At 37.9% G+C, this 23,401-nt stretch overlaps 1 protein-coding gene and 1 pseudogene across 1 annotated transcript in view; both read left to right on the top strand.

Moving 5' to 3' along the window:
* The window catches only part of SHISA6 (shisa family member 6), a 456,375-nt gene that overhangs the window by 370,538 nt on the left and 62,436 nt on the right, over positions 1-23,401 (top strand). The gene's annotated exons all lie outside the window — the stretch shown is intronic.
* The window catches only part of LOC110193904 (eukaryotic translation initiation factor 3 subunit J-like), a 42,857-nt pseudogene continuing 35,527 nt past the window's right edge, over positions 16,072-23,401 (top strand).

The following is a 23,401-nucleotide window of genomic DNA, read 5'->3' as shown; positions in this document are numbered from 1 at the left end:
TTTTTTCTGTTAGTTTTTGTACTTCCTTTTTCAATTGGCCAGTTGTATTTTTAAGGGATTTGTTTTCTTCAGTGTACTTTTTTTCCAGTTTGCCAATTGTGTTTTTTAGGGACTTATTTTCTTCAGTGTACTTTTTTTCCAATTGGCCAATTGTATTTTTTAAGGACTCTTCTACCTCTCTCATTTGACTTTTAAAATCCTTCTTGAGCTCTTCTAAGAAGGCTTTTTCAGCTTCAGACCAGTTCATATTCCCTTTCAATGTTGCAGATGTGGGTTTGTTGACAATGTTGTCTTCAGAATTTCTGTCTTGATCTTCACTCTTCTCATAATATGAATCTATGGCACATTTCTTTTTACTCATGGTTTTTCTTTATTCCTTAGCCTTTAAAGAGATTGAGCTCTTCTGCTGGGGAACAGAGGGCACTGACCCAAGCTTCTTGTGTTGGAAGCCTAGGTCTTGGTCACTGGCTTTGTGTGCTGGGGCCTCTTATGTTGGCAATTGGAGGCTGTATAGTTCTGGCAGCTTACCTCATGTTAGGCTGGAATCAGCAAGGCAGGAACTTTCAGGCAATTCTAGGTTGCCTGCTTTTCCTTTCCTTTATCTTTCTTCAGTTTTCCTTTTAGATGGGTGCTGCAGGGTGTTTATCTTCCTGGGGCCCCTTGCAGTGCTGTCTCCCTCATTTCTGCTAATGCACTGGAGATTCTTTTGTGGTAGAGTACTGAGGCACCTCGTGGTTTTCTGAGCTGGTTTCCACCAGTTCCTCCGCCCTGACTGAGGCACTTGGGGGTCCAGGTATTGGTGTTTGCCTGCTCTATCACGTGGGCTTCAGGATCTCTTCCTGGTTGACAGTTGGAGGTTCTAACAGCTTACCTGGTGTTGGGCTGGAATCAGCAAGGCTTGGACTTTAGGAAGACTTTAGGTTGCTTTCTTCAGCTCTTTTCAGATGAATGCTGCAGGGTACTTATCCACCTGGTGCCTTTTGTAGTGCTGCTTCCCTTATTTTTGCTGAGGCACTGGGAGACCCATTTGCTGGGCTGCTGCACTGCTGCTCCCCATCTTTCTTCTAGTTCAGGTGGTCTAGGGTTTTTTTCTGGGGTGATATTTTCTAGATTTTCAGAGGTTGATAGGGGAGAGTGAGAGTAACTACCTTTTTACTCTGCCATCTTGGCTCAGGAAGGCTAAATTAAGTAAGAAATTAGTCCTAAGTAAAATAAACTTTAAAGATGTTCAAAAATATTTATAGCTCTCTTTGAAGAGGCAAATAATGGGAATGTGAGGGGGTGCCTATAAATTGTGGAATAGATGAATAAGTTGATATATAAATGTAATGGAATACTATTACACTTGAAGAAATAATGAAGAGGGTATTAAAAGAAAAGTGGTAAAGATTTTTATGAACTGAAGGGAAGTGAAATAAACAGAACCAGAAAAGAGGTTACACAATAATAAGAATGTTAGAAAGACAAACAACTTCAAAAGAATTAAAAGCTCTTATCAGTGTAATGACCAACCAGGCATGATTCCAGAGGATTAATGATCAAATAGGGCAATTAAGTGGCACAGTGGATAGAGTTCCAGCCTGGTATCAGGAAGACTCTTCCTGAGTTCAAATCTGGCTTCAGGTACTTAATAGCCATCTTACTCCAGGCAAATCAGCTGACACTGTTTGCCTCAGTTTTCTCCTCTGTAAAATGAACTGGAGAAGGAAATGGCAAACTACTCCAGAATCTTTGCCAAGAAAACTCCAGATGGGGTCAAGAAGCGTCAGATACAACTGAAAAATGACTGAACAACAACAGTGATCAAATGCAATAACTACCTCCTGATAGAGAGGTAAAAGATTCAGGGTGCAGATGAGAATTCTTTTTGAACATGACCTAGTGAAAATTTGTTTTGATTGAAGATACATGTATATGTGCATAGATGTATATTTGTAATGGATTTTGTTTTTCTTTTTTCCCCAGTTCAGGTGGGGGCTTTGGGGTGGAAGGGTGGGAAGTTGAATATCATTAATTAAAATAAAGAAAATATTAAAAATAAAATAAATTTGAGACTGAATAACTTAATCTTAAAGAAGTAGTAGGCCAAAGAACAAATCATTAAAATAATAGTAAATATCATCAAAGAAAGTGACTGCAATCAGACATCAATTAAAGCTTAAGGGATGATGTAAAATAGTCTTGAATGGAAAATAATATTTCTAAACACTTTCATCAACAAAATAAGAAAGGAAAACAGATTAATGAATTGGGCACGTATTTTTTTTAAATGAGGAAACCTAAAAATAGGTGTCTTTTAAGATAACTAAACACCAAAATGGAAGTTCTGAAAACAAATATTGACAAAATTGGAAGAAAAAAAATTGAAAATAAATAAAACTAGAAGTGTTTTAATGATAAAATAGACAAAAAGATAAAGAGGAAAATAATATTTCTACTACCAAACATTAAAAAAACATAAATCAGAAAAAGAAATAAAGGAAACAATTTTTAAAAGTGATTTTGCTCATTTACATACAAATGAAACTGACAGTTTAAATGAAATTAATGAATGCCTACCAAAACATAAAAAAGCCAAATTAACATAACAAATGAGAGAATTTAAATATTTTGGTCACAGGAAAGAGAAACTGAATAAGCTACAAATTAATTCCCAAATGAGCATTAAAAAGTATGACCAGATGAATCTAAAAATGAATTCTAACACACATTCAAAGAATAATTAATGCCAATGTTGCATAAACTGTTTGCAAAAAAAATAGAAAAAGAAAGTATCATAGTCCTGTCATAATATAAATGTAGTCTTGATGCCTAAACCGGCAAGAGACAAATCAAACTATATATCACAATCATTAATATATATCAAAACAAAAAAAATGTAGATAAAGTACTAGCAAAAAAGTTACAGAAACTTCAAAAACATAGTGCATTGTAACCAAGTAGAATTTATACCAGGAATAGAGAAAACTACAAGTATAATAGAGACATGATCACAAAAATAATCAAAAGCATTGACTATACCAATAGATGCAAAAAAAAAAAAGATTCTGACAAAATTCAAAACCCCTTCTCTTAATATAACCTCAAATACTTACTAGTTCTGTGATCCTGGACAAATAACTTAACCTTTTGTTTGCTTCAACTTCCTCAACTGCAAAATGGGAATAATTATAGCACCTACCTCCCAGGTTTTTTGTGAGGATCAAATGAGATATTTGTAAAAAGCGCTTAGCGCAGTATCTGGTTTTTAAAAAAGTAGTCTTTATACAAATCCTTATTCCTTTCATTCCCTGCCCTCATCTATCTATACCAAACTGGGCTGAAAAAAATAACATATTGTGACTTTTTCTGGATTTTCCTATCAAGATTCAGTCTGGTGACTTTTTTAGATTTGTTTGGAGGATGTCTGCGGAGGGGAGCTCGGCTGTACTGTTCCTACTGCTCTGCCATCTTGGTTTCTTTGCTTTTGCTTTCAGATGGATAGTTTTTTTGATAGTAAGAATGTTTTTATGCCTACGCATATACATATATATACATACATATATGCCTATAAGGTTTTTAGATGTGTGCTATATTTAATTGTCTCTTCTGTACCTATTTAGTAATAATGCAGTTTTGAGTGTTTTTGTTTTTAATATGATTATGTTATTTTCCTAATTCTGAATCATCCTTGCAGCTCTAGTATATATTCAACTTGGTCATAATGAATGGCTTCTTGGATTAATTACTTTGGTTCATAGTTCTCCTTCTTTGCTTTATCTTACCATGGTTTAGGCATTAGGACTATATTTGTGACACAAGAGAAATATGATAGATCTATTTCTCAACTTTTTGAGAATAATTTGTACAATATTTGCATTAATAGCTTTTTATAAATTTGAGAGAATTCTGCAACACCATCAGTGGTAAGTGTTTCTACCCTTATCCCCTTTGGTAGTTCCTTTACAGTTAGTTGTATTTCCTTATCCAAGATTGGATTATTTAAGATCCTCATTTAGTCCTATTTTAGTTTGAGTAGTTTATATTTTTCAAGATATTACTTTATTTGTGTGTGTATGTTCTCAGTTTCATTATAAGTATGCTTAGTAGGTTTTAATAATTCTTTTTATTGCTTCTGGTTTAATAGTGTTTTCACTTTAATCACTTGCTATTTTGCTTATTTTACTTTCTGCCCTCTTCTTTTTAATGATTTGCTAAAAATTTGCCCATTTTGTTAATCTTTTCAAAGAATGATCTTTTAGTTCTTTTGTCACTTCCAGATTCTTTTTTATTTCCAAATTGTCTATTTCTCCTTTAATTTTCAGTATTTTCTTTTTTGTGCTAATTTTTGGTTAGTTTGTTGACTTTCTAAGTTTCTAAACACATCTTCAGCTCATTAATCTTCTTTCCTATTTCATTAATGTATTTTTAAGGCATGTAATTTTCCCTTGAAAACTACATTAGCTTTATTCCAGAAATGTCCAATCTTTATAATTTTCTTTCACATAATTATTCATTGTTTCTGTGATTTGCTCTTTGACGTAATCATTATTTAGCATTTCATTATTGAGCCATCATTTGGTTTACATTTTCTGAACTCTCAATTATTTTTATTGTGTTATGCTCTACAAAGATGTTTTTGCTATTTTTTTCTTTTTACCTTTATTTGTCTTATCTCCATGATCAATTTTTGTAAAAGGCCTATGTGGTGCTGAGAAATGTGTATATTCTTTAGCAATCCAATTTAGATGATACTATAACTCTTTTAGCTCTAGTTTTCTTTAGCAGTTTGTTCTATTCTTTATTTTCCCTATAGTTAATCTTTCTGTTATTTTTATCTCAAACTAAAAGACATTAAAATATCCTGATACTGCTGTCTTCTTGAAATTAAGTTAATTTGTCCTTTATGATTTTAAATACTAAGAATTTGGAGCATGTAAGTTGGTATTTATTTGTTTTCATATTTATTTGATATTGACATTTATTTTTCATCTGTGATTCCTTTCAGTATAATGTAATTTCCTTCTTTATCTCTACCTATATTGTGAATTTCTGGTTTTTAACCTTGCCTAATAACGTAATTGCAACTCTTACTTCTGGGGATTCACCTGATAACAAGTTAAATTTTCTTCTAGATAACCTGTTTTTTTGCTATAGCATATTTTTGCTTTTTACTTGTGTTTCTCATAAATAATGATTTGGGGTTTTGAAATTCTTTTATCTAATCTGTCATTCTTTTTCATCTTATTAGATAATTTAAACCATTCACATTTAAAGTTATGAGAGCTACATTTGTGTTTTCTTCCATTTCTCCTAATTTTTTTTTCTTGTAACCTCTGTCTCAAAGAAACTTCTAGATCTCATCCAACAGGAATACCCCCCTCCCAGTCTCCAATGTAGCAAGGTAGGAAAAAGGACATGATGTCGAGGCTAACTCTTATTATGTCTTCCCAGAGTCTTTTCCTTCAGTAACCTGAAGTGAGGTTAGTCTCTTTCATCTTCCTTCTCAAAACTGGAAGCCAGAAGCCAAAGCAAATTGAAGTGCGAAGAAGACTGGCTAAGAACTGAAGCAGGGCATTTATCTCCACCAGTAAAGAGTCTCCTACCAAAGGAATATGGGATAAAGGATACATTCTTAATTAAGATACTTTTGTGTTCCTCTTCTGAAAGATAGCACTTTGTTTCTTCATTTATTTTTGCTTAATCTACTTTAGAGTATCTTTATTACAAAAGGCTATTTCCCTCACTCTAAATACCCATAGCCCCTCATGTTTGTCACCTTTTCCCCTAGTTCTGGACTTTTACTACAATTATTAATTCCTTTTTTCCTTCTTTACATCTAAATCTTTCTTTCCTTTTTTCTTCTCTCAAATAGTCTCCAACCTCTTTTTTTGTCATTGTTATTTTTTTTTTCTGGACAAAGGGAGAGATATATACTAGGTGATATTTTAGTCATGTGGTTTCAGAACATTTTGAATGAATGGATCCAAAAAGTAATGATTAGTGTAATCATTGTCAACATGGAATAGAAGAAAATCTTTAAGGACTGCCCCAGGACCTCTCTTTGACAGTATTCTTCTTATTTTATCAGTTATTAGCATGTATGCATAGATGATTTATGTATCAAATTTGTTTATGAAACAAAGCTAACACAATTAGTTAAACATGTTGAACACCAGAATCAAGATCTAAAGAGGCTTCCAGAGGATAGAACAATGGGACATATCCAATGAGATGAAATTTAATAGAGCTAAATAGGCGTAAGCCTTTGATCTGAGTTTAAAAAAATCTAATGCATAAGTACAAAGTGGATATTTGTGTAAAAAATACCTCTGGTGTTTTAGTGGAGTGTAAGCTCAGTATAATTCAACAGTGTGGCATAGCAACCAAAAACCAAATCTATGTGGTGAATAGCTTACTGTTTGTTTGTCAGTTGAGGCATTCAAAAGGAATAGCAATCAGAGTCTTGGCTGTTTTTACTACTCACTCTGTTAATTCTTGGTTTGACTCCACATAAAATATCTGGTTACAGACAGTGCTGTAAAGGGAGAAGCTCAAGGTCTTTCCCCTGATAAGGCCAATACATGGCCCCATGGAAATAGGCCTTTTGCCTCTTTGTTGGGTACTATTCTATTTTAGATGAAGAGACTGGAGACTCTGACCTTGTGATGAAAGCAGTGTCCTTGAATACAAGTTTTACAGCCAGCCCAGCATCAGTTCCCTAAGGAGCAAAAAGTGGTCTTCAGGAGTGACCTTTGGGAACCATTCCAGCAGAAGCTCAAAAGAAGACTCATCTGGCAGTCACGACCCATGTAGACATGAATTTCATAGAACCGATGTTATGTAGAAACTGAATTAAGTTTGAGACCAGAGGTGGGTTTGAACCACCTAAGGAGAGTGTTTTTCCAGGTGTGTGGGGGAAGGGGGTAGGTAGGGAAACTGTTTTCCTAGGTGTGTAGTGAGGGTGGATGGAAAGAATGTTTTCTCAGGTAGAAGGTGGGGGATAGAGAAAGTGGGAGGGCAAAGTGGAGTAGTTATGGTGGATGATGGTACCTTTGTTATTGCTGATGCCTTTGAAGCAGCTAGGTGGCACAGTGGATAGAGTGAAGGGCCAGGAATCAGGAAGACTCATCTTCCCTAGTTCAAATCTGGCCTTAGACACTTATTAGCTGTGTGATCCTGGGCAAGAGCTTTGTCTCAGCTTCCTCATCTGTAAAATAAGCTGGAGAAGGAAATGGCAGACCACTTCAGTATCTCTGCCAAGAAAATCCTAAATGAGTTCATGAAGAGCTAGACATAACCGAAAAACAGCTGAACAATAATTTCTTTGAAGAGAATATCCCTTTTAAAAGCTAATTGATGTAATTGATTAAATGGAACTGGGGTATTACTCACTGGAACCAAACAGGAAGAGAAACATAGACAGTGGGATTTTGATCTAATGGTATTATAGAAGAGTCAAGCACAAACCCCTTAGCAGATCCCAAAAACACTGAAGTAGCATGGATCTGGAAGAGTAAGTAAAAGCATACTTATTACACTTTAAAGGTGAAGGAGGCAATGAGAGTTATTGCTATTCTTGACTGGCAACTCAAAAACAAAGAACTAGTTACTGAAATAGCAATAAGGGAAAATGGAGAAATTGATCTGTCGAACACTCTAAAGTAGTATCATAAGAGGGAAGTGTTGACTTATGGGTCACATGAACAAGATGTAGGACAAGCTTTTTTTTCCAATCATTACAACCTCTCAAAACTCTTCAAATAAAAATTATGCACAAATGGTAAAGCAATTGCAGCAATCTCCATAGGCTAAGACACCAAGAATTTGAATGAGGTCATAACCCAATCAATTAGCAGAGAAAGTTAATCCCTAATCCCCAACTTGATCACATACACCCCCTCCCCACCTGTCCCCACACCCTGGCAGAGGTTTGTGCTCAAGGATCCATTCATCAATTTCCTTGCTGCTGCTGCTGCTGCTATTTGATAGCACCTCATTCTGCTCTTACCCTTGCCCCACTATTATGTGGCAATGAGCAAAAGAACTCAAGATACCCATCCCCTTTGTGGAAGAGAGGGAGGTAATGGAAAGCATAAACATGATCTTCCTAGGGTAGGAAGTGAGGTATATGAAACAGAATTCCATCAGACATGAAGGAAAGGTGACAGGCAAGCTGTGGCCAGTTCTGTCCCACCCATTACCTACTCCCAAGTCACTTTGAACAGGGCCTAAGGTCAGTGAAAAGGAAATCCCCTAGTTTGGAAAGAAGTGGAGACAGCTTTAAGGTCAAGTTCTAGGGGATATTCTATTAAAGGGGAAGGAATCAGAAAGTGAATGACAAGGGAGTATAAGGCAAAAAGGACTAAAATTACTAAAGATCTCAGGAGGAAAAAAAAACACTTTAAATCCTTGAACATATGCAGATAATGAAAAGTGAAGATACCAATAACAGAAAAGAATATGGCCTCCAGCGTATCTAAATGAGTCAAAACATCTCTGATTAAATATTGAAAGACAAAGGAGAATAAATCAACAACTAATGAGATGGAGGGCCCTTTGGACTGCCAAAAGAGAACAGAACTACAGCAGGTTCATCTGTTCCCAGATGGTTCAAAAGAGAAATAAAAATCATGAAAGTAGAATTTATGGCCTGTACAGCAGAAACAATTGGCAAAATGGAAAACTTGAGTCCACAATGGTGAGTCCCCCCAAAGAAACAAAAGGGAAGTTGGGAATACAAATACACAAAAGTGAAGGACAAGCATGAATCAGAGGAACAAAGTTTTATAGTTTACAGTTTGATAGAGCCTGTCAGATGCTTTATTTTGTTAATATACTCTTCTAAAATCCAGGATGGCCACCATACCAAAATGACTCATTGGAACAGAACTATGTGGAAGATCTTATTACACCAAAAGCCACAATAAATTACAAAATTATCAATGATATCAATATTGCACCATAATAAAACTAGAGGACAATGAAATTTTATACCTTTCCAAAATGTGGAAAGGAGAAATATTTTTAGAAATTGTGATTTGGAGGAAAACATGAGGCAAAACAGTTGATCTTATTAAAAGCTGTGCACACAAAAAAGTGCAATACATCAAAAATAAGAAGGAAATAAACTTAAGAGTAAATCTTTGTATCAAATATTTCTGATAAAAGTCTGAAATCCAAAATGTATAAGAAACTGTCAAAATGTGTAAGAATAAAAGCTACTCTTCAGTTGTTAATTACTTAAATTTGTATAGCACTATGCATTAATTATCTCATTTGAACCTAATAACAACTGTATGATATAAATATTTTAGGTATTTATTATCCCCATTTACAGATGAAGAAACTGAGGATCAGAGAGATTAAATGTCTGGCCCATGACCACACATAATTCATGAATACAGGAAAACAGATTGATATAAACACAATTCCCCAACTCAAACACTGAGGTTTATGATGAGCAAAACAAAGAAAAGACCAAATACTATGAAGAAATATTTTGGGCTGGGGATGGCAATGATTTAAGAAAGAAAGAAAAAAAATTACTGAAGGATTTATAGGGCAGTGGTGTCAAACTCAACTAGAAATGGGACTCACAAGAGAGGAAGTGTTATGTAGTAAAAAGAGCACAAGACATGAAATGGAGTTAGCAGACTGGGGTTCAAATTCTGACTCTAATTCCCTCTGACAAGTCACTTAACGTTTCTGGGTTGGAATTTTTCTCCTATAAAATGAAAGGTTTGATTTTTATGACTTCTAAGGGCCCTTCCAGATCCAAATAAATGAATCTTTGGGATATCTATATGGAATCCCTCTTCAGTTGATATGAATATTCTTTTGGTGCTATATGACTGTGAGTCACAGAATACTGTAGTTTCCAAAAATTAACATTTTGGGAATTTAAGGGAAATGGACAAGACCATGGTAGGTATGGATAAGCTGCAATATAGTATTAGCAAAGAAATGCATAGATTAAACACTGTAAAACAAGGAACAGAGTAATCACAAAAGATGGGACAACTTACATCAATATAAAATTTTATTAGCTTTTCATAAATAAAATCAATGCATCTAGTTGGAGCACTGGATAATAGAGGCCTCTCTTGTGAGTCCACTATCTGCTGCTATTTGTGAATTACATCATGCTAATTTCAGTTCCTTCCCTGAAGACAGCAAAAAAACAGAAAGATCCTAAGTTTCCCTAGATCAAGGCAAGTTTTTCGCTCCTAGAAGCAGGGAGGCAAATGAGAAGAATTTTGAAGTCTCTTTCTGTCTGTGATTCTATGAAGCTTTTTCCAGGCACCAGCAACATCTTACATATGCCTAGTTGTACCTCAATGACAATTCTAGTCCTAACCTATCACTAAAACTCCTTCCAAATCTTGTAAGCAACAATAAAGACCCCATTGTAATAGTTTAGTATTTTATAAATTAGTCAAAGTCCTGTGGCCCAAAAGAATAATTCCTGATTTGATCGGTTTCTCTTAATGTCAGAGTGGATGTTTTGGTCAGTCTACTCTTTCTGCTACTGGACTTAGAATTTCCATTAATTAATGTTTGGGTACAAATATAATATACTAGAGGTTAAAAATGAGCCCCAGTCCCTAAACTGCCCTCTTCATGATAGAAAAATTGGCAAAACATGAGCTATATCAAAAGTTAAAGGACAGAATCAGATCCTCTGATGACCTGCTTTAGGCTAGAGATATATTTCAGGGTTGCACAAAAGACTCCATGTCCTTTAAATATCCGTTTCCTCTCTGTATCAATGTAACTGCTTACCTCCCAAAAGAATGGCATTTAAATTTAGGCCTCTTCTAATAATCTAGAACTAATCAACAATATAATTTTGCATTCTTGTGGTCTAAAGAGAGCTCAGTGGGGAGAGGAGATGGTTATTCTCCCAGAATGGTCGCCATAGTGCTGGAAACGCCTTCAGTTACACAAGAAGTCAGAGCCAGGATTGAATAAGCTTTAAAGGAGGAGAGGTCACTATGGTTGCTGAATGATGCTGGCAGAGAGAGGGCCAGAGGGTGGCAGAGGGGAGGAAGAAGTATGCTATCTTCTGAACCATGGGTCCAAGAGTATGAAAGAGTGAAGAGCCTCAGAGAAGATGTTAAAAGATACAGTGTCTTCAGAAGAAAAATAAGTTTCACTGAACATCAAAACTGGAAGGAATGTGAAAGGTAGAGGTATAGAATGAAAGGGAAATTATCAACAAAAAAGAGGGTTTCAGAGGGAACTGAGAAGGGCTAGGGCTGAACTGGTTAGGTATGAATATGTGGGAAAGGGTAACAGGAGAAAGAAATTTACAAAATGAGGGGAATTCAGGAAGGCCCTGGAAGGATTGTTGACTGTGAGTACAGTGGTAGGGGAGAGGGGGGTGATCAGTTCCCTTCCCAGGAGTATGCTGGAGCCAGCTCAGACCAATTCTGATTGCAGATGCTACAAACTGGAGTTTGGTTTACTGTTTTGTTGATTGTCTAGACTTAAGAAAGTGATGGAGAAAATGTCAATAATGCAAATTAAATTGTAAAGAGTCTTTTTTTTGGAGAACCAGTTGTTAAGCACTTACCAGCACGTCTCTGCCCTTCCTACTCCCCCCATCAATGTCTGCTGACCTCACCTTCTCATAGATCTGTCATCCTTTCTGACCACTGCAGGAGTCTTGAGACAGGAGAGAACCATGAGCCATAGAAGCATTAGTATCTGAAAAACATTGGAGAAGCACTGCCCTCCCAGATGTCAGCATCTGTTACAAAGTTCTATTTTTAGTTTTGACCTCACATGAGCTTACAACACATATGGGGTTTATACAACAGTCCCTCCAAACACCACAACCAACAGCAAAAAATATGCCTGAACAAGGCACTATTTTACTATATGTATATGATACATTGTTGAGTTGTTTCAGTCAAGTCCAACTCTCAGTGACCCCATTTGGGGTTTTCTTGGCAAAGATACTGGAGTGGTTTGCCATTTCTTTCTCCAGCTCATTTTACAGATGAGGAACTGAATGAAGCAAACGGGGTGAAGTGACTTGCCCAGATTTGAACTCAGATTTTCCTGACTCCATGCCCTGTGCTCTATCCACTGTGCTACCTAACTACCCATATAAGACACAAGATAAAGTATTATTGCTTTTGGGAAGAAGTAAAATTGAAATCTGTGTTGGGAATAGGAGAAAAGACTAGACTTACTAGGTAGCTCTCACATCAGCTAGTCACCAAATCAGTTATGTATTTTACACAAGTAGATCAGCACATGACTGGGAATCCCAATCAAAAAGTGAAGGAGATGAACTCTCAATAGGGAAGAAGATGCTAATGGCCTAGATATTTAATTCAACAAGAATTTTGAGTGTTTCTTAAAGTAAGACAAATTTCTGTTATAATGGTAATTACTAGAAATACATATCTCATTCTGCACCTATGGTCTATTAGTGCCTTTCCATAAAGAGGTGAGTGGCATGCTTATCATAAGTCTTCTGGAATCATGATCCAGTCATTGCATTGATCATGCAAGTCTTCCTAAATTGTTTTTTTTTTTATAATGTTGTGTTCAGTGTATAAATAACTCTCTTGGTTCTGCTCACTTCATTCTACGTCATTCTACATCAAGTTCACAGAAGCTTTCTCAGAAAATATCCCTTTCATAATTTTTATGGTGCAAAATAATTCTAATACATTTATATAGCATAATTTGTTCAGCCATTCCTTGATCCTCTAAGCCCTATATGGTAAAAAGTTCCCCAAACCAACCCAGAGGAAAGGAAACCTACAAGTTGAGAAGGACCTGCACTGCTTTTCCAGGGTGTGCAAAGCTCTCTGAGGGGGCCAGGACCTTAAGGCCAAGGCAGCTCTGTGTTGGGGAAAAGAATAAGAGAAGGTCATCTCAAATTATGTCCAAAACCAGTTCATTCTTATCATTTAAGTATTTTTGCAGACTAGATCCCAAAAACAACTGGGCCAGAGATCACCTCCTCTTCCTAGGGTGGCATTGATTTATCAAGGACCTGATACCTGCACAGTCAGGTGCATGATAATTCAGCTGTTGAGTAGTAAGAGCAAATCTCTTGCCCTGAGATTGGAGAGTATAATTTTGCTGGATAGGGACAGGTTGAGGACCACTTGGGATCCTGAGACTAAAAAGTTGGAAAATTGCTGGCTTAGAGTATGCACTGTTACAGGATTAGTGTCTACTAAAGTCTGATTTCATATTCCTTTCTTATAGTGAATGGTGCCATTGGTAAACAAAGCAAAATAGCATTGCTTTGAAGTCAGGTCCTCATTGGCGGGAGCGGGGGGGAGGGTAGGTTTTGAGACATCAGAGGAAGCAGAGTTCCAGAGACTCTGGCATAGTTACTAAGTGTTTATGAAGAGTACTGACACTGGGGGTACCCAGGCAATCATGATTTTTTATTGTACTGCTTCCATTTAATAATAGAAGACCCCTGTGCTCTACCTATCTTGTTAGAGGGACTGTCTTGCATCACCAAACCCATAATTGGCAACTCTGAACAAAGGGTGGTTCTATGACCTTGTATCATCCCTTCAGTAGCAACTAGGGCCCCGTAACAGGCAAGAAGCTGCTTTACAAAAGTGATGGAGTGTATATCTGAGATATAACAAATAAGATGACAATATACAACCTTAGTCTCACTCCTTTTACAATCTTAAAACTATCAGTTGTTCCATGTTCAGTTCTAATTGTTGCTTCTTGGCCTGCAAACAAGTTCGTTGGGAGATAAGTAAGATGATCTGGTACTCTCATTTCTTTGAGGACTTGTCACACAGTTAAAGGCTTTAGTATAATAGTCAATAAAGCAGAAGGAGGTTTTTTTTTTCTTCTGGAACTCCCTTGCTTTCTCCATAAACCAGCAAATGCTGGCAATTTAGTTTCTAGTTTCTCTGCCTCTTTTAAAACCAGCCTGCTGTTCTGGTAATTCTTGGTTCATATATTGTTGAAGTCCAGCTTACAGATTCTTAAGCATAACCTCACTGGCGTGTAATATGAGCACAATTGTTTGGTAATTTGAACATTCCTTGGCACTGCCCTTCTTTAGGACTGGGACATAAACTGATCTTTTCCAATTCAATGCTACTGTGGAGTTTTCCAAATTTGCTGGCATATTGAGTGTAGCACTTTAAGAGCATCATCTTTTAGAAATTTCAATATGTCAGCTGGAATTCCATCACCTCCACTAGCCATATTATTAGCAATGCCCACTTGACTTCATTCTCCAGGATATTGGCTCTAAATCATTAACCATACCATCATGGTTATCAGTGATGTTAAGATCTTTCTTGTATATTCTTATGTGTATTCTTGTCACCTCTTCTTAATCTCTTCTACTTCTGTTAAGTCTCTACCATTTTTGTCTTTTATCATGCCTTCCCTGAAAGATCCAAATGGGACAGGGGCTTTAAAGAACACCTCAGGCTTGGGGCATAGGGAAGGGACTGAAGGGCAGTGCCCTGGTGTTAAATTTCCCTATACAATTTTACAAGCACCCCCATAGGCAAGCCATCAATTGCTTTCTTACCAACCCCATATTTCAAGATCTTTGCTCAAAACTCCATCTGGGAAAGGATGTCATCGACTTCTGCCTGCCTGGCAGAGCCATGGACTCTATGATTACTAGTAATGCCTAGTAATGCCCAGTAATGAGAACTGTAATATCTTTTCCTTTTCTTGGCTGGCCAAATGTATTAAATTAATACAGGGAATTTTAAAAATTGTAGTTTATCTGCATATCAGGAATTCCAAAAGAGTAGAGGTTTAATGGGTGTTATTTTTTTAAAAAAGCATAAGCAAAAACCTAGATGGACTGGTCCAAACCCCAAGATGAGCAGAATTCCTGCACCCAAGACACTTTTTTTTCCTTAAACTCCGAATTTACTTTCACTTTAAAGAAGAAATCCTGAGTAGTGCTCCCTCCATCTACAAATTAAATACTTAGTAGCAGATATAGGAAATCCCTAGGCTACATAGAGAATGCTTATCTCCCAGTCCTGGCAAATAGTACCAGTAAATGATTTTTCCATTACAGAATTGCAAACCTTTTCTGAGATTGGTGACAACTGGAACATAAGCAAAAATCTTCTATGGGCTTAGCATGCCAGAAGAAGGGATATTTGCAGTCACTGAAGTGTTTCAGAGGAATTGGCAAGACACTAACAGCAGCATTTGACCAAGCCACAACTGCCCTAAATGTCATCAATTAATTAGCCCACACCAATATATTTGTATAGGATGTGGAGTGGGGAAGAGAGACCCATATTTAAAGTCTGAACCCATTCTGGGGCTCTACCCAGAAAACAAGATCTAATTGTCCCTGAGGCAGACTGGACAGAGAGTATGGCAGGCCAAGGGGTGTGGTGGGGAATGATACATAAATAAAGTCTATCAAATCCATTTCCTTTAGTAACTTCACACTTGCTTTGTGCTTCCTGTAACAGGAATTCATCATTATGGGGCCAGTATGAGTAATAACTTTCCATCTCAGCCACTTCAAAAGAGACAGAGGTTTGTTGTTGTTTGCTCTTCATTTTCAAAGAGGACCAATGACAGGGTGAGGTCTTTTCTTTTATTTTGCAATGCAATCAGGGTTAATCAACTTGCCCAAAGTCATACAGTTAGTAGGTGTCAAGTGTCTGAGACTGGATTTGAACTCAGGTCCTCCTGACTCCAGGCCCAGTGCTCTATCCACTGTGCCACCTAGCTGCCCCATAGTGTCTTGACCTACATGTAAATTAGATTTAATTGAGGCAGAGTTGCACAAAGTTGTCAGCCTCACTCTCTCTTCCAGTCATTAAAGACCGGTGGCAAGACAAAAGTCAGGACAACTTGTCTTGGCCCAAGATGCAGAGGATGCCTTTGGCATCTTTGATGACTGACCAAGCTCTAAGTGCTTCACAGCACGTGCTTCAGTCACCTTCATGGCCATCAGAATGGGTGCTTTCATCCACCCATTTGGCCAGGGGAAGTCTCCACATGCTTGAGGTAGAAGATTTATGGCTTGTTGGCTATCCTCAATCCGGTTTACCCCATCTGCCAAAATGGTTTACCAAGGTTTAGCCACTGCGCATGCTGCAGCTCTTTGGAGCCACAGAGAGAGCTGAATGCCTGGTGGACACCAAAGGTGGAGAGGCAGCACTGAAAAGGGCTAGGCAATACCTCACACTAGAGGTACTGAATACCCCATACACTCTGGGACAGAGGTAGTCCTTATCTGGAGGCTCCAAGAACTGTAGCTGACTAAAACTAACTATTCAGGAAGCTCCCTCCAGACTATAGAAGTCAGCCTCAGAAAGCTGATTGGCATTGCCTCCATTAGGCCACACCAACAGGAGCCTTTGCCCTGGTGATCCACCAGGCTTCTGTTTAAAGTTTTCATGCAACCACCCTAGTTCCTTGGTGAAAAAGGTCTGCCCTCTCCCTGCTCCCTTAGGGCAGTGAATCACCCACCTCCCAAGAGCACTAATAAAATAATTTGGAGGATTTTTCTCTTTTTTCTTCTTTTCTACCACTAGAGTTTCTTCCTCACTTTTACTTTCATTCTCCTATCTCATGGCTCTGATCTAAGTGGGAACTAAAAGCTCTGATTTAGAGACCACAGGGTGTGCTCTTGCCTGTGATTAGTCAGGAGCCCATCAAGAAAGATCCCTTTGTTTGTGGGGCCACCAGTTCCCATACTGCATAGTCCCTCAAAGCTGAAATCTTGGGATCCAGTTGGTGAAATTGTGGGGGTAATTAATTTACATTTTTGTTACACTCCCAGTGCTATTGCTACAAGATAGTCAACTGCAACAGGGATTGCTATATTTGGTGCTTTCTCTAACTCTCCAACATGCACTGAGCTAATTTCTGCCTGCTTTCAGTGATAAACCCTCTCCCTGTACTACAGGAAGACCTCCCATACAGGATCAGAAGGGTTCTTGTAACCAGGTGCAATACAGTGTTACACCCCACCCTCAATATGCAGTGAATCAATCCAAGTAAATCATAATGTGAACCATGAGGTCATTTCATCTCAACTCAGTTATGAATTATACCAGATGATAAGTATGACCTTAATGTTAATTCTCGGTTAGTTCAGGTCTAAAGCTGTGACAAAATGAGTGGCTCACAATCCATTGAATGATTAACTAAAGGAGGTTTATTTTTCCTTAACATAGCAAGGATATGCAAAAAGGATACAATGTCACTTAGCTTCTATAAACTCTTCCCCACCCCTGAATCTGGAATGCACATCATCCACAGGGCAAAGGGTAACTCATATGGTCTTCAGACACCCACCAAATCAGAGAGGCTCCAACTCTATGTATGTGGAACTTTTTATGCACTTATGTCACCAGGAAGCTACATCAAGTCAGTCAGGGACCAAATAGATCCCAGGAATAGGTCTGTTGCTTTTTAGGGAAAACTAATCCCTGTTGCAGGGAAATGGTTCCATCCCACTTTCTTTTATCTCTTTGGGGTTTATGCCTAATAGTGGTATTACTATCACTGGGTCAAAGGATACGTATCATGACTTTGGGGTATAGTTTCAAATTGTTTTCCATAATTGTTGGACCAATCCCACCAATAATGCATTAGTGAACCTCTGCTTCCATAGCCATTTTCTAACAATTATTATTTGCCTTTTTTTTTATCTTTGCCAGTGCAAGATTAGGGGGTGAAACTTTAGAATTTTATTTTGCATTTCCCTTACTATCAGTGATTTGGAGCATTTAAAAAATTATTACTGATAGCTTATTTTTCTTCTTTTGTGAAATATTTTGAGGACCCTTTGACCACTTATTTTTTAGAGACTGGCTATCTTTATACAGAATTGGTTCCCTCTATATTTTGGATATATGATCTCTATAAGGTAAATGCCACAAAGATTTTTTCCAGTTAATGATATCTTTTTTCATCATAACCATATTGTTTTTGTTTGTCAAAAAATGTTTCAATCTTGTGTAACCAAAATTGTCCATGTTACCTCCTGTAATGATCTCTATCCTTTGTTTAGTTGTCCTCTAGCCATGGGTGTGAAAAGTACCCCTTTCTCTAATTTGCCTATAATATGACTTTTTATATCAAGTTGTGTCATTTTGGAGCTTATTGTACTATATGGTGTGAGATGTTGACCCTAAATCTAGCATTCTTAGACGTATTCCACCTAGCTGCTATAAAAACAGCCTATGTAATGATTCTGCCCTACCTCTTTAGTACAGGTCAGAAATGAGTCCTCTAAAATGGGACAGGGAAAGGCAGAAGAGGAAACAGCATAGTTTCCTTATTAGCCCTTATTAGCACAGTCCCTGGCCCAAAGAAGGTGCTTAATACATGCTTGTTGTTTATTGATTTATTGAACCATGGAGGTCACCAAGAAGCCTCAGACTCTATGGTCTTCAGACTCCAGCAGGAACTTAGCAGAAAGAAAGAGTCCAAGTTGGTTTTGAGAGAGGATGCTTCCAGGACTTGGAGCATTCTTACACCAAACTTTTCTTGGAGTCACTAGGCACATTTTCACTCTACACATAATGGCTACTTCAGAGATTTTACATGGAGTGGCCCACCAGATTGCTCAGACTCACCTGATTGGTTTTTGACCCCTGGAGTCACAGACAAAGAGATGCCATTCAGATGAGAAACATAGTTTTTAGTTTAGAAGGTTCTAGCTTTAAAATGTAGCTTAGGAAAGCTACATGAAAAGTCCTTCCTGGTTGGGTACAGTGCTAATCTGGGGGGGGACAGCTCCTGGAAGAAGGGCATGAAGGTAATTGACAGGACTTTGGGGTGATGGTCTGGGCTCAGAGAGGTTGGGGAGTCCCCTTTTCAGAAAGGAAGAACATCTTCTGCTTCTGTGCCCTGGATCAGAGCTCTGGTCACATTGCCTTAGCCACAGCCCTGCCTTTATCCTTTTTTTTCTCCCAGATAGAGACAAGGTTTATTAAAGATCTACCATATTGGCCAGACTCTTAAGGAATTTGAACATTTGTGAACTATTGATTAGGTTCTTAAGGAATCTGAATAAGGACTAGAGTTTAAGAATATGAGCACCTTAATGGAGACAAGATGGACCTTATATGCAGAAAAACCGTGAGAGGAATCTAGGAGTGGCCAAGTAGTTTGGGGTGACTGGAGGAGGGGTTTAAGGAAGATCTGGATGGGAGTAGCCAATAAGCTGGGGTGAACAGGAAGCTTGGGACCTGGACCACATGGCCAAGGCAGAATGGAGTCTAGGTAGGATTAAGGGCGGGAAGTGGCCTGGGCCGTCTGGAGGTAGATTGGGCATAAAGGCCAACGGACAGGATTATAGCCTTAGGCTAATGCTAGAGATTTGGCCTTGTGGGAAAGTCCAGGGTTTTTCCTTTTTTGGGGTCCAGATCCCATCCTCATCATTCTCTCCTCAAACAAATGATACCCAAATTATTTGGGGGGAAGGGGAGAAGGTCTTGGCTTCTGAAACTGCTTCCTGCTGGCAAAGGGCATAGAGCTGTCCTTGACTCAAGGGGGTCCCAAAGAAGAGGTTGACTGGAACCAAGCACAGGCTGCATCCAGGGAATAATAGAGGGACATTGGCTAGTACCCACTGTTTGCTACCAATTATAGGTGAATGGCCTGTAGTCTGGAAGACACAAATCTGACAGAAAAGACTATAAGGCCTAGATATGACAGGATAAAACATTCTTAGCTCTGTTTGAATTCAGATAATTCAATTTTCCAACCATGCAGTATCAAATCCACCTCACAGCCACACTCAGGAATAGCCAGGTGTGTAACATTCCTTTTCAAAGGAACATAATGGGGGAACTGAGCCAGGAGGATCCCATCTTAGACTGAGGCTAAAATTGTCCTCTCAGCTTTTCCCAATGCTGACTTCCCACCAGTATCACATTCTCTGAGTAGCTTGTGGCATTTTTCTCAGATGGTGGATTATTGATTATTGATGGATTATGATCCATCAGACAGCTCAAAATAAAATCCTATAAGCTTTTGCCTCAAACAGCAAGTTTCACTAATCACAACTTAGGAAAAACTTTTCTAGGATTTGCATCTCAAATTTAAATTTGTCCTGGTGTAAAAAGTCAATCTTTAGAGATTATTTCTATATATTTGCAAATTCTCATCAAGACAAAATCCAAACAAGCTTTTTGGCAAGTTTACACATAAAAACAATAACCAACAATAGCCGAATTATTTTAGCGGTAGCCCAATTACGAAAAGTTGCTTAACATAACTGATATAAAAAGTTCACCAATTTGAAACTCGAAATAAGCCCATTACTAATCAGATGACTTCAGTTTTGTTAAATGCCTTTCCAAATTACTTTGCACAGAGAATCAACATCTCATCATTAGCAGTTAAAACTACAACTTTAAAAGAGTGTGCTTAACCAAGTTCAGAGGCTAGCTTCTTTATCTTGAGCAGGATATACTGAACCTGGGTGATGCTTCCAAGCAAAGGTTGTCCCACCCTGTGGCCCCACCCCCCTCATTCCTCTAACCAGGCTGGGGGGGGTAAAACTCTTTTCTCCTATGAGAGGGATTAAGGATATCCTCTTGACTCAAGGGAACAAGTGGGAGAAAGGAGTGACCACGATTTTAAGAGGTGTTTCAAAACTCCTTAACGATCAATCACAAAACTTCCAGAATCTGCTAAGATTCTGCTAAGATTAGCTATTCTAACTTTTCCCTGTAACCTCCACGAAGGAGGATTCAGGGGTATAGAGGGAAGGTAATAAGTAAGCTGCAGGGAACCAAAGAGCACCTGCAATTTTCCCAATTCCCTAGTGCTGACAGAATTGACAAAATTGGGCATGCACTTCCAGATAAAGCATCTGTCCTTGTCCTCTATGCTGTGGAAGGTGTACCCAGGTTCATGGCCTTGAACTGAACCAATGGAATGATAGCCTGAGAATGTCAGGCCAAGTGCAAGAAAGCCTCATAACTGTCTGCCCAAAAAGCACCTCCAAGCCCTTCTAGGTTTTTAGAGAGTGACCCCAACTTCAGGGCAAGAAAGAAGGGGGGAGGCTTACATACCTTCTGGTCTTGGTTGGAGAAGAACTTGAGGTTAGGCAGCTTCCCCATACAAGCCACCAAAATGTTGAGGTTTAGGGGTGCTGGGACCCCAAAATTAGGACACGCAGGTCCTGCCTGAATGAATTCAACCCAAGCCTTCTTTCAGCTAGAGACAAGGTTTATTAAAGATCCACCATACTGGCCAGACTCTTAAGAAGCTGAACATTTGTGAGCTATTGGCTAGGGTCTTAAAGAAACTGAGCAGTAGCTAGATTTCAAGAATCTGAGCTCCTGCCTTTATCCTTAAACCCACTTCTACTGACTTCTCAAATTATTTCAATGGTAGGACCATTATTTCATTCTCCCAGATTCACAACCTAGGAATTATTCTTGATTCTCCTTTCTTCTTCACTTTCATATCCAATCAGTTATCTAGTCTTGTCAGTTCTATTACCACCATCTCTAACACCCATTCATTTTCTCTTCACTCACACCACAACCATCCTAATTCAGACCTTCATCATCTTAATTAGCCTCTCCAAATACAGCCTTTCCCTTCTTCAATCCATCTTCCAAACTGTAGCCAAGCTGATATTCCTAAGGCACAAGCTTAATAAAGTTGGCTTTTTTCTAGAAGCTTCAATGGCTGTCTTCAAAAAAGTACAAACTTCTATGTCAGGCATTTGAAGCCTTTCACAATTTGCTTCCAATCTATCATTCCAAGTTGATTTATATTTGATTTACACACTCTACATTGCAGTCAAATTGCTACTCCTTTGTTCCTTGATCTCATGAATTTATACTGCCTTCCTAGAAGGTTCTTCCTGCTCATTTCTACCTCTTTAAATCTTTTGAAGGCTCCCCTCAAGTGAAATATTCTACAAGGGAACTTTCTTGTTTCTACCTGACATTAGTGCTCCGTTTCCCACTAATAGTCCTTTGCAAATTATTTTGCAAATATTGTGATTTTACTTATCCGTATACATGTTGCTACCACTTCATTTCACCCCTGTAGAATTTAAGCTTCTTGAGGCTAGGTACTTTTTGTGTCTATGTATCCTCAGTATCTAGCATAGTGCCTAGCACATAGCGGGTGCTTAATAAATTCTTATTTAATTGAATTAAAATGAAACAGACATTGAAGCTGTTTTGGTTTTGTTTTTTTTTTAATCAGGGTAATGACACAGTTACAGCTTTTCTTTAGGAATATCATTTTATTTTATTTTATTTTTAGGCAATTGGGATTAAGTGACTTGCCCAGGGTCACACAGCTAGTAGGAATATCATTTTGAGAGCTCTGTATGATGTACTAGAAAGGGGAGAGACTGGAGGCAGAGAGACCCATTGAGAAGAGGTTATTGCACATGAGAAGTGGTAAGGACTTGAACTAGGGTAGTGGTTATATGAGCAGGAAAAAAAAAGAACAATATGAGTGATATTGAGGAAGTAAAATTAATTTTAAAAAAAAGATAACTTACTAGCCATGGGGCTGTGAGAAAGAATGTAGAGTCCAAGATTGGACTCCAAGATTGAAAACTGGAAGGATATCAATGCCCTCAGTGTAAATAAGGGATTTAGAAATCAGGATAGGTTTCACAGAGTTCCATTTTGGAAATGTTGAGTTTTAGAGTAATGATATTGAAAACTGCATTTTTCAATTTCCATGTAATTGCACTTTGAGAGACCATTACATAGGCCCTTTTATGAATGATATGATTACAAAATAGCAGAATTTTAGAGTGGGAAGAAACATCAGCAATCATCCAGTCCAACCCCCTCATTTTCCTTTTTTTTTTTATTGTGAACTTAACAACATCAACAAAACGAATATTTCTATATACAATGAAGAGAATAAGAGGCTTGTATGTGAAATTAGAAATCACTTTAAAAAAGCTTCTTTTTAGGTATATATTAAATTTATCATTATAGTACTAGCAGTGCCTTGTTTGTGACCCCTTCCAAACCTCCTTCTAGTATGTTTTACATGTTTTAAATGTTTCATTGATACTCTTTTCTTCTTTTTTCCCACATCACCTTCTAAATCCCCAATATCTCACCTCACCTTCCAAAATAAGCTGTTCCTTATTGAGTATTTTATGCAAATGAGTATTGTTAAGCACAACAAATTCACACATTGTTTATGCCTGAAAATGTGCTTCATTTTTCACCAATACACTTCTCTGCCAAGAGGTGGGAATCATGCTTCATCATTCGGTTTCTGGAGTCATAACTGGTAATTGCATTTATCAGAGTTCGCAAGTCTTTCCTTTATAATATTGTAGCTATTATATAAATTGTTCTCCTGGTTCTACTCACTTCACTCTGAATCACTTCATACAGATCCTCTCATATTACAAATGAGGAACTTGAGGTCTAGAAAAGGGGATTGATCTGATAAGTTGACT

The sequence above is a fragment of the Phascolarctos cinereus genome, unplaced genomic scaffold (assembly GCF_003287225.1).
Source record: "Phascolarctos cinereus isolate Bilbo 61053 unplaced genomic scaffold, phaCin_HiC Scaffold_5;HRSCAF=322, whole genome shotgun sequence".
In the NCBI taxonomy this organism is placed as follows: domain Eukaryota; kingdom Metazoa; phylum Chordata; class Mammalia; order Diprotodontia; family Phascolarctidae; genus Phascolarctos; species Phascolarctos cinereus.
The sequence above is the reverse complement of the archived record's forward strand: the minus strand, read 5'-3'. Positions and strand labels throughout refer to the sequence as shown.